The sequence below is a fragment of the Corvus brachyrhynchos genome, unplaced genomic scaffold (genome assembly GCF_000691975.1).
Source record: "Corvus brachyrhynchos isolate BGI_N302 unplaced genomic scaffold, ASM69197v1 scaffold6, whole genome shotgun sequence".
Taxonomy (NCBI): Eukaryota; Metazoa; Chordata; class Aves; order Passeriformes; family Corvidae; genus Corvus; species Corvus brachyrhynchos.
In genome coordinates this window covers 2335288-2347311 of record NW_008238632.1, presented here as the reverse complement: position 1 = coordinate 2347311, position 12024 = coordinate 2335288, and positions in this window count along the sequence as shown.

The window sequence follows — 12024 nt, the reverse complement described above, 5'->3', positions numbered from 1 at the left end:
CCTTCCTGCCTGCCTTCCTGCCTTCCTGCCTGCCTTCCTGCCTTCCTGCCTTCCCCCCTGCATGCCTGCCTTCTTAAAGGCTGTTCCTGTGAATTGCAGTTAGCCACTGTAGTATTTGCAATGCTGTGAGCACACCCCATTGTACCTTACTGCCTGAGATGCAAACAATATAAAAGTTATTAAGAACACTCTTTATATAAAGATCACATAATTTCATATAAGTACATTTGAACACTCCTGTGGAGTCAGGTCTGGTTCAGGAAAACTCCAGTTTTCAGGAAACTTACTGTGTTCTGTGTGAACTGTTTTCCTTGTGATTTGTGTCTGAATCATGAGAAAGAACATCTTCAGTGCAAGCTGCATAGTTGGTAGAGCATGTACAGGCAGTTAATCACTTTTATCTCCTTGATGTTCTTGTGATTTGTTCTTTTTGTTTGTTTGGTGTGGGTTTTTTTCCATATACAACTGGGGGCAGAGCAGATGGCAAAGGCTTAGCTTGGTGTAATATGTCCATAAAATAAGCAAAGCTGTCAGTGAGCCTTGTTTCCAGCAGGCCTATTCCACTTTGATTTTTCTTCCACTGGAATCAACCTCAAAAATACGATTTTAAGAAGAAACAAGCAGCTCCACTAGCAGCAAAATTTAACAATTCTGAGTTTCTCTCTAAGCTCACTGTAGAACTTCTCCTTAGGGGAGGAAGGCAATACTTTGGGATTCTCTCCTCCACAAGGCAATGTTTTTCGGTGAAGCTTGTAGGAATTCTTCGGTTTTGCTGTTTCTGCTCTTCTGTCATTAAAAGGTGTTTTGGGGAAGTAGGGAGTGGCAGGAAGCTGGCAAAATCATAGAGACATCCGTCCTGCATGAGTTCATGACTTGATAATGCAAGTCACATGATTACATGCAGTCTCATTAAATTATCTTCAAGTTTGAAAAAAAAAAAACCCACCTTAGATTTTTGCACCCATTGTATTGAGCTAATTCCTAAATATCTTCTGAAGCTGTAACTTCAGAAGTTATTTCTGCTGTTGTTTCTGCTGCCAGGTGTGTCCTGTGTGTGCCAACACAAACAACCTTGCACAGATAGACAGCCAAGACAGGCTTTACCCCAAAACAACATTTGAACAGGAAACACAGGTAAAACAAACTTTATTGTTGCTTATTTCTAAGGAAATTATGAAATGGACTGCTTAAAAAATTTGCCAAAGGCCACGCACTAGGTCTGAGGAAGAGCTGTGTCTGAGGCAGAGCTGTGAACAGAAAACTTCTGAGCCACAGTCCAGTGCATTCGCCACTGCTTAGGGCATTCACCATTCATCCTTTCTTTTCAGAGGACTACCATGTAGGAACATATTATTCAAAGCTGCTGACAAGTCTGACTAGCAGTTTTTCTAACAATTGGAGGAGTGGCAGTTGGCAAAAGGTGATAATAGTGCTGGGCAGCAAAGATTGTAACTGCTTGTGCCATGCATTGTATTATACATTTTATCTTTAAATGCTTCCTTAGAGAAGCCCAAACAAGAATACGAAGGAAGTAGAAATCTGACACGTGCCTATAATTTATAATACTCATTATATTTTTGGGACAGCCATCCTTGGCAAGGTAAATTACTTTATTTATAGGCAGGAGCTGCTCATGATTTGCATGGTAATGCATTCACATCTGCAAAGCCCATAAATTAGCCTCCAGCTCATTACAGCAATGCCATTGTCTTACTTGTCAGTATGTAATCTGATCCCAAATGTTTCAGATATCCACAAAATAAAACCAGCCTGAGGGAAGAGCTTCACTGTTGCGGTATTAGCACACCAAAAAAATCTCCTTCCCCTGAAAAAAAAAAGGAAAATAACATAAAATGACTGGATGGGAGGAAACTGCTAAGTATTTCAAAAAGATGAGCCCCAAAGCCTAATACTCAAGAAACTGGAAAGCTGTTGCCATGGTTTAAGGTGCTTAAGCCAGTTCAGCCAAAATAATGAATTTATTGCACTTTTTAAAAGGTTCCAAATAAAAGCAGCTTCATACAAGATTAAGTCACTCACTTGGCTGTGCATCCTGATTTTATCCTAATGTGTCATACTTGAGCGCTTGTACTATTATTACTGTTTCAAGCTGGTTGTACACAGCTATCCGATGTCCTTTATTTTGGTGAACATTATAAAGACAGTCCCTACTTCCAGGTAGTCAAGAGTTTCCAATTATGTCAAGATTTTGCCCCTTCATTAAGCCAGCAAAAAGACAAAGTCCAATGTAGACAAAAGCAGGCTCATAGAGCACATGTCCCCTCCCATCCAGATATGCAGATGCCTCCTATGTTAATTCACTTTGTCAAAGGCCACTGGATAATAAAAGATTGCTGGTCCCCAAAGTTCAGCTTCTGAAGTAGCTCAGGCTCAACTTTGCTATGGTGGGTATGAAGAAGAGGGATCTCCACCAAACTCAGATAAATGCTGGTTCACTCTTGTAACTTCCATCTGGTTGCCTTTAACTGTTCTGAGGCACATAAACATACCCATCCTTAAAAACCAGAAAACTGAAACCCTTACAATCACAAGCCCTACCCACATCATTGGAAAGGTCTTCAATAGTGTGAAAAGCCGCTGTCAGCAAGCTCTCACCCACTGCCCAGACTTGCTTCTGCATTACCCTACTGCGTACCTCCTCTGGCTTTTTTAGCTCTTCCTTCCAACCTCTCCACCTACCCTTCCTTGGCTGTAGAATCCTCAAAAACCTCTCTTCTTTGCTGGCCTACTCCTGCAGGTAAATGACTGCAAATGAGAAGAAGGCCTGAAATAAGAGAGCTTCAGCTGAAGCTTCAGAGTGGGAGGGGGCGAGGCACAGGTCATTGCACAAGTGATGTTGGATTCAGGATCCCCGTGTACCTGCATGCAAGATGTGCAGTATGTTACATTTTTATTGAATTCTGGCTGATAGTAATAGTTGGTTATTTATTTATTTATTTATTTATTTACTGTAGCTCTCTTGTTTGTCTCAGTATGTGGGAGAGCAGCAGAAAAACAGGGCTCTGCATGAGTCATAACCTAGAAAAAGCTCTGCTGAGAATACAGCTCACACTGTTCTGCAGTGTAGCCCAGGTGATAGGCATCAGTGTTGCTGTTCTCTCCATGTTGTCAGTCTCATATTACCATGAATGATAATATTCACTGTGATGTATTCAAGTAGAGCTGTAGGGATGGATAGTTAGGGATGTCTCCATTTAATTTTCTTCTTTTCCATACTGACATGAGAAAAAGGAAATGCAGCATAAAGAAAAATAAATACTTGTTTAGAACAAACACAGAAACATTAAAAAAATAGGGTGTTCTAAATCCAGGGGTTTGACCTCACTTGTGCTCAGTTGTACTTTTGATCTTGCAAAGAATCGCACAAGGCTAGATCCAGTTATGGGCCCAGGGAGGGTTTATACGTCTCTGCTGCGTATCCCACTGCGTGAGTGGGCAGTGCCCATGTATGAGCCACAGCCTTGTCAGCCCAGAAACTAGCAGATATTTCTTTTAAATACAGGACAGTCCTAGTGAACTCTGTGGGACCTTCTTAGCAAAGAGCTGGGCACAGAGTGAGGGAACAAGAAGGCCTGGTGTTCTCCATGAAACCTGCAGTTCCAGCACACATTTAAAGGCAGCCTTCCTGCTCACAGTGGGAGTCAGGCTGCTCAGTGCTAAGTCTGCAATGAACTTCTCACAGAGGGTCCCTGGAGCGGTCACTGCTGGATGTGGATGACTGCCCACATCCAGGGTGCTCTGAATGTGCCAAGCTGGGGATGGCAGCAAGCACTGATCTGGGTACCTGTTGTCCTCACATCTGTCTCACCCAGAAACTGAAGACCATTTGGGGCTGCTGAAGTGCCAGCCCTGTGTGGCCCTGCATGTCCCACAGAGAGCAAGCAAGCTCTGGCTGTCCTTGGAGCTGCCCTTTTAGGCTGAATTTCTGCACTGGCACTTCATTTCACATGCTGGCCTCCTCTTGGCCTTCATCAGACTGTACAAACATACTCTGAGTAGTTGAAAGAGATTCCAGTATTTGAGTAGTTTATCAATGCTTCCCATGTTTAATGTGGTTCTTCTATTCCCAAGAGAATGGAGTACAGGATACACTGGGTGTTGCTGTTTAGATACTGCACTTAAAAGTACAGTGTCTGTGCCTAGACAGAGCTGATTTCTGTGCCATTTATAATTGCATTCACTTTCTAAACATGGCATAATCTCCTTTACAATTATATGTGTGGGAAAAAAAATCTTAGTAGCATTTTTGTTCAGATCACCTGTGATAAAGACTCCTTTTCTTTTTCCTCTGCCTATTGTGCTTTAAACTTTTGCTGAACCTGTATTTTGTACCGAGTTTCTTCATGCATTGTACTACTGATACCCAAGGAATTATTTCTTCACGAATGGTAGCAAAAAAACCATGCAAAGACTAGAAACAGGCATGCTGTAAAGACAGTTTAAAAACATACATTTTCCTCTGCGTGTATTTAGCAGTTTCTATCTTTGCCATATGTTCTTTTCCTCATTATTTTGCCTTTTAGATTGTTCTTTAACACTTGCCTGTTTTCTTGTTTCTACAACAGAAGGGGAATTGATCTTTCATTTGTTCGCAAATATTCCTTATTGTCCCAGGTTTTATTACCCCATCTGTTATTGAGTGATCAATTAAAGTCTCTTGTGGTCTCACTTTTCCAACTGATCACGCTATACCACAGACTATATTTCAATGTAATTGCTATCTACTGTATGATGTGTAAACGAGAGAGAGAGAAGCAAAAAGACAAGGGTGTTTTTCCCCTGCCTACCATTCCTCTCTTTCTGTGTAAGCACATATCTTCAGTGCTTACTTTTTATCAATGACAGCATTTAAACTAAATCCCTCATCTCCACTCTTTTTTACATGGGTGCAATGCTTGTAGCTCAGTGTTTGCTACTACAAAGCACAAAAGTATATACAAAATAAGTTCACCAACACTTGAGGGAAACAGGTAGATACTGTCACACTTCTTGAGCTAAAACACTTCCCTTCAACCCTCCCCAAAAAGGAAACTTCTCCCTCCAAGCAGTATTTACCTGTTCTCCCTCTTCAATCTCCCAGCCCTTTCTTACTGCTCTCAATTCTTACTCTTGGTCATGTATGCGTTAACTCTGTGTGTAGTTTTAAAATTACTTCTTCTCCCATATTTTTAGGCATTTACAACACCATATTCTGCACAGTCCTCTTTCATCTTCCTGCGCTCAACTCTGTCTATCACAGCAAGGGGGTCAAGAAAGACATGCTTTTAAAATTAGAGGTACAGCATGGTTTTTGCAAGGGGAAGCTAAACCCCACAAGTGTGATCAAACTGATGTGAAGAAGGTGAGTTTTCTGCACCAGGACAAATAGATGGAAATTTCTACTTTCTGTCCAGCACAATGGAAGAGAAAACTCAGAATTATAACTATTTAAACTATTGCTTTTCTTAATAATAGAACAAAGTGGGTCATTGCCAGGGAGAAACACAGAAGCAGCTCCTGGTGGAACACGGCTTGGGAGAAATTGCGTCAGAAGCAGCACCCCTGATTTGCCCCTGAAAATAATGACTCAAAGTATTGACGTTCATGCATGCTGTGTTAATCCAGCGTCATGTCCACATGTGCTGCTAATTCAGAGCTGTGATCCCTCATTTGAGTATGTGCTTAAAGACCAGACTGTCTCTCAGAAATCAGGCCTCAGTGAACTGAGCTATTGGGTGAGTCATTTATAAAAGCTAAACAGAGACTTTAATGTGGAGCTGTGCAATCAAACGTACTCTGTCGTCTTCTGGATGTGCAGGTGGTGATTAAGTTCATCCCAAAAGCTCCTGATGTCACTCCTGGGAACCAAGATACTGTTTTACAAGAGCTAACTGTGCTGAGGCTGGAAAGAACAAAAATGGTGATTCTACAATGCTGTGTGGGCAGCTCTGAGATGCACGTGGCTTTTACAGAGAAGAAGGAAGAGCGGAGACAGAAAATACAGATTGATGCAAGAAAATGCAAATGCTGGTGGAAAGAAAAATTGTATATCTATCATGACAGTTTTTCCATGAGATTTTTGAATTAAAAGCTCTCAGAAATATGGAGTTAAATATATATATACACAGATATATATGTATATGTATATATATGTATAAAATCTCAGTGCTAAGAATGGACAGCAGTACAGAGGCATCCATCTCCTTAAATGAACTCAAACCCATGGATGGAAGGCAGTGCCACACTCTCACTGGAAGACATACAGCTTGTGGGCTCTGCCTTGCTCTCACCTGGGGTGCAGGTGTCTGGGTGGGAGCTAACACCATGGCCTGGGTGACCTTCCATCATCAGTGGTGAGACAATCAGACACTTCTCTCCACTTCAGCCTCTATCTAAAACATCTGAGTGAGAGAAATTCCATTTTAGGTCCTTGACCTGCAGTTTCAGGGGAGATAAGCACCTAAATGCCATAGAACTGTAGAATCATTTAGGTTGGAAAAGACCTGTATGAACATTAAGTCCAACCATCAAACCAGCACTGCCAAGTCCACCAATAAACCATTTCCCCAAGCACCGTATCTACATATCCTTTAAATACCTCCAGGGTTGGTGACTCAACCACTTACCTGGGCATCACTTCCCTGGGTTGTTCCAATGCTTGACAACCCTTTGCATGAAGAATTTTTTCCTAATATCCAATCTAAACCTCCCCTGATGCAACTTGAGGGCTTTTCCTCTTGTCCTGTCACTTGATACCTGTGAGAAGAGGCCGATCCCCACCTGGCTACACTCTCCTCACAGGGAGTTTTAAAGAGCAGTAAGGTCACCCCTGAGCCTCCTTTTCTCCAGGCTAAACAATCCCAGCTCCCTCAACTGCTCCTCGTAGGACTTGAGCTCCAGACCCTTCACCAACTGCATTGCCCTTCTCTGGACTCATTCCAGCCCCTCAATGTCCTTCTTGTAGTGAGGGGCCCAGAACTGAACACAGGATTTGAGGTGTGGCCTCAGCAGTGCTGAGTACAAGGGGACAATCACCGCCCTGGTTCTACTGGCCACATTATTCCTGACACAGGGCAGGATGCCCTCTGCCTTCCTGGCCACCTGTCTTGTTGCTAGAGGAGCAGAAATAAGGATGGCTGAAAGGGCCCCATTGAGCCTGGCCAAGCTACTCAGGAGGCTCCAGGGTGCTGGGCAGAGGGTCCCGGGACACAATAAGCCCCTCTGTGGGTAGGGGGTTTTGGCGGGAGGCCGCCTTGCCCCCTAGACCCTATCCCCCTATTGCAGCTTTCCCGAGGTGTCTCCTGCCCCAGGATTGCATCCCCTATCGCAGCTTCCCCGAGGTGTCTCTTGCCCCAGGATTGCATGCTAGATGGCAGTTTTCCCGAGGTGTCTCCTGCCCCAGGATTGCATCCCCCATCCCAGCTTTCCCAAGGTGTCTCCTGCCCCAGGATTGCATCCCCCATCCCAGCTTTCCCGAGGTGTCTCCTGGCCCAGGATCGCATCCTCTATCGCAGTTTTCCCGAGGTGTCTCCTGGCCCAGGATCGCATCCTCTATCGCAGTTTTCCCGAGGTGTCTCCTGGCCCTGGATCGAATTCCCTATCCCAGCTTTCCCGAGGTGCCTCCTGCCCCCTGGCGGCAGAGGCGCCGCCGGCCCCGCCGCCCCCAGACACCCGCGTCTCTGTGTTTAAATAAAAGTGTCAGCGTAGGAGCAATCTCAAGTCTCAAGGGGAGTTTAAGTGAAAAAAGTTTTCCAGCTTTGTATCTGATATTGCACAAATATGATCTTTTCCAAGACACATCTTCTCTTGATTTATCAGATGTGAATACAAAAGTCAGAATAAACACAAGCATGCTGCTCTGCAAGAATTAATAAATCTTTCCAGTTCTTGAATAAACAGAAGTTTATCTTAAAAGAAAGCAAAGTAAAACGCCAGTGAGACCCTCTGGCCCCTCAAGCATAAGTACACACTGTACCTTGGGTTTTCTTGAAGGGGTGTTTCAAGTAACAGCAACCCTAGGAAAAAACGTTCACACACTGCGCCAAGCTCCCATTCCTGCAGGAATAGTTCCAGTGTTAGCCAGGCAATTGCTATCACTTTGTAACATCACACATGAAGATGGTCAGTTTCATAAGCCCTTGGAAAAGGGCTTATGAACAAAATCAAAATCAATAAGGAGGTCAAGGATGACACAGTTCTTTATTTGATGCTTTCCTTTCTTACATTTTGGAAATGCAAATGAGAGGATGAGGCAAAGGAGGAAAAATTGCAGCAACAAGTACATAGAACTTAGTTGTTAGAAGGCCCTCATTATTCTGTGGGCATGGTCTAAGTGAGCCTGAGCCTTTAGAGAACTTTGGGGTAAAATCCCTTCCACCTGGGATTTGGCCATTTCCTCCACTAGAAGCAGAATTTCACCCAGTGCAACTCCAGGACAATAGAAAGACCTTTGCACAACCTAAGTGCAGGAAACTGGAGTTAGCAAGCACACATGCACCTTTACGACTGTATGGCAACCATAAGCACTGCATGCACAGAAGGAAGACTCTTTACTACTCTTTTATTTCTGAGATTTTAGGTCATCTCAGGCTGATGGAGTCACACAAGTTGTCCCTTGCAGGAATGAGAAAGCGTTAGTCACACCTCTGCAGGCCAAACTGTTGCTCTGGTACTTCCACAAGGCTTTTGAAGCAGGCTCCACAGAACATCAGTTGCAGAGAGTCAGCTTATTTCATCTATGCCAGCCCCAGAGGAGTCTCCAAAGTAAACTGAGTTCAACTAAGGGCTACTGACAAGAGCTGGTCAGAAAAATTGCTTTCTTATAAATTCACCTAATGGCAGCTTTTGAGCACACATGAGGAAATTGAAGTTTGATCTGGAAACACTGATGGAGGGGTTGTTGTGGGTTATATGAAGTACATCCCATGCCTATCCTTTTTTATGGGTTGAATGACTACCCTGTTTAGGTGATGTTAATTAGGTGGATGTGATGCCTGAAGAGAGATTAAGTAGAACTGGGGCACTCCAACATGGAGGAAAGTAAGCATAAGACGCTGTTGAAGGACAACACCCATGAATTACAAAATAATTGGATTTACAACAGGTATTCAGTCTGTGGACATTTTTTTTCTGAATTGTTTTTGATCTGAGAGGTAAACGGGCTAGAAAAAAATAGCCAGGTAAAATGGATAAAGGAAGGGTACCCCATCCCTGAGGGGACTCTGCAGAGCAGAGGGATGCCCTTGGCACTGTGTGTCCCACTCCCCTCCCCTCAACCCAAATGCACTCTTAGCAACCAGCCTGCAGATTCCCGCTGGCATATTTCAAAACCTGTGAGAGGCCAGCCATACCTGTCTGGGCTGGAGCTGATCCCTGACCTTCACTCAGTGCTACTTGGTTTTCTCTGATAGCTGGGTGAATGATTGCTAGCTAGTAAATTATTTACTCCATGTAAAGCACCGCCTGCTAGAGAGGCATATCCCTTGTTACACTGCAGAGAAAAAATATTTCTATAGATCCACAAAGATTATGAAATTAATTTATTATTTGCATAATAAATAAATAAAGGTAAGGGTAGTGGTGGTCAAAGAAGCTTATGCTTCCTTTTTAACATGGCCAAAGATAAAATTGGGGAAAGTGTCCTTATGTTCATAACTACAGAACACATTGCTGTGTTCACGGCAGAAGATAGTGTATGTTTGGCAGAGCAGCTTGATCCAGAATGCCCAGCTACATTCAGGCAGGTTTGGTGTTTAGTAAAGCAAACCTCCTGTTTGTTTTGTTATGTATTAGGGCATCTTTTCCTCATAATCAAAGCACTGCATGTTTTTCATGTGTGGATCACTGCAGCCCCACAGAGCTGACTCCTACCATCTGGTCCCTGGGAAGATGTGGGTTATAGAGCCCAGAGGTGAGAAAAGCTGCATATGTTGCTGGAGCTGCCTGTCTTGCTGCAGGAGGCACTGGTTCATTAGTTTGCTAGATCTCTTCGCTTATAGATCCAAGTATCATTGGGACTGAAGGCAGATAACTTCATTGGCTGTGTTATAGGCCCTCATACAGAATGGAATCTTTGGTGTATTATCTTTTAAGTTCAGCTGGATTTCCTAGTTGTTAAAAAGCCAGGTATTTAACAAGAAAGGAGAAGATGGCATTTCTCTCTTCATGGGGTCACTGGGAGCAGCAGGATAGGCCACACAAGCCACTAATGCCCTCAGAGCGTCTCATCATGCCACTGCAGGCCCTGGACACTGAGGCACTCCAGATGTAGGACAGCCTTGGGAAACCAAGTAATGCAATTACTAAAAATCGGAGCCAGCTCTATACTGTCTGAACTGAGGGAACTCTAACTTTTGACCTTATAATGAAGACAGAACTTTCCTGCATGGTGCATTTCTACTCTTTTTCTTGAAAAATGGATGAAATGTAACCTCACTTCCCTTCCAACAGCTCTCAATTTCTGTGCTGAAGAAATTACTTTCTGCATCGCCTTCTGAGGTGACCTGAGTGCTGACAGTGAGACTACCGGAAAATCACTGCTTGGCACTGCACAAATGAAGTTCTTCTGTAGTGACAAAAAGAGGATCATAGTGCCCAGTTCTGCCATTACTTCTCCCCTATGCAAAACCTGTATACTGATGACATAGGCTTGCAAGTAGCTCTGGAAAATTTTATTTACAACTCTATTATGAATTTGGAATGAAATCTGAACAGTGGGAATGAACATCAGAAGGATGTTGAGAGGGCTGGTGAAACTCCACGTGATTTGTGGTACCCTGCCTGAGGTTTTTGCAACTTGCCTGTGTGATATCGTCTTATTGTTCTGATTTTAGCATCACAATCTATTCCTTAATATTTACCAGCAATCAGTACTCAGATGAGGTTGACCATCCCTCCTCACAGAACACCTCCCATGAATATCGTTTGAGGAATTGACACTGGGCACTGTTTGATTATATGTGACATAGCTGTGACAAAATCCCATTTGATGTAGTCCAATAGGAACTCATATGCTCCCATCCTCCATGAAACATGTGTAATCCCCTTACCCACTATTGTTTTCAGCCTTTCAGATCTCAGAGATTTATCTTCCTGATGTCCTCTTTGCTGAGGCCTAGAAGCTGCTCCAAGACTCAATCAAACATGTGTGAGTTGTGTGCCCAAAACACACACACTTCTAGTCCTGTCATGGGCACGTGTCTGCTCATACAGTGAGTTTGCTTTGGTGCTGGGCAATGGGATGACACAATGGGATATGTGGAGATCTTAGTGAGGAGAAGTGCTTCTCCTATGACCAAAACTTTGGGTGTCCATTCATGCCATGTGATGGGGAAGCATTCATTTTGGTCATCTTGCATCTTGGAGTGCATTTCCAGACATGGAATGGGAAAAGATCAGGGCAGATGGATTCTGAGTACCACTGCTGGGCTTTGTCCAGTGCTTGGAAGCCAGAGCACAATTGCAAGCAAACACTCATTAGATAGCCATTAGGAAACATGCATTTGTTTAATGCTAAGCATGATGTGAGGCAAATGATGGTTTCCTTGTTAATAAAGTCATATTCCCATCTTCATATGACATATGACACCTTTCTTTAAGGTGTCTCTTTTCTTGTCAACTGCAAAGAAACTTTTTGCAAGCTTTTGGTACTTGTAGTGGCTAACACCATCAGTATTATCAATGTTGGGCAATGCTGCTCGGTCTATCCAGTGATCAGAGAGGACGATGATGATCTCCAGCCCCCATGAGGAAGGCAGGGCTCGTGGAACCCCGAGAACCGCGAGGTTTTTTGCGTTTTTGCGGTGTCTGGGCCACGACGGCGGAGCGGGTGCGGGTGCGGGTGCGGGTGCGGGTGCGGGAGGGTGGCGTACAGCGAGAGGAGAAGTGCGAGGGTGAGCCCGGGCGGGCCGAGCGAGGGGCCGGGGCCGAGCGGGGCTGAGGGGGGCCGGGCCGAGCGGAGCGGGCTGGGCCCCGCTCCCTCCGCCGCTCTCCGCCAGCACCAACGGTCTGAGACGACGGCGGGGG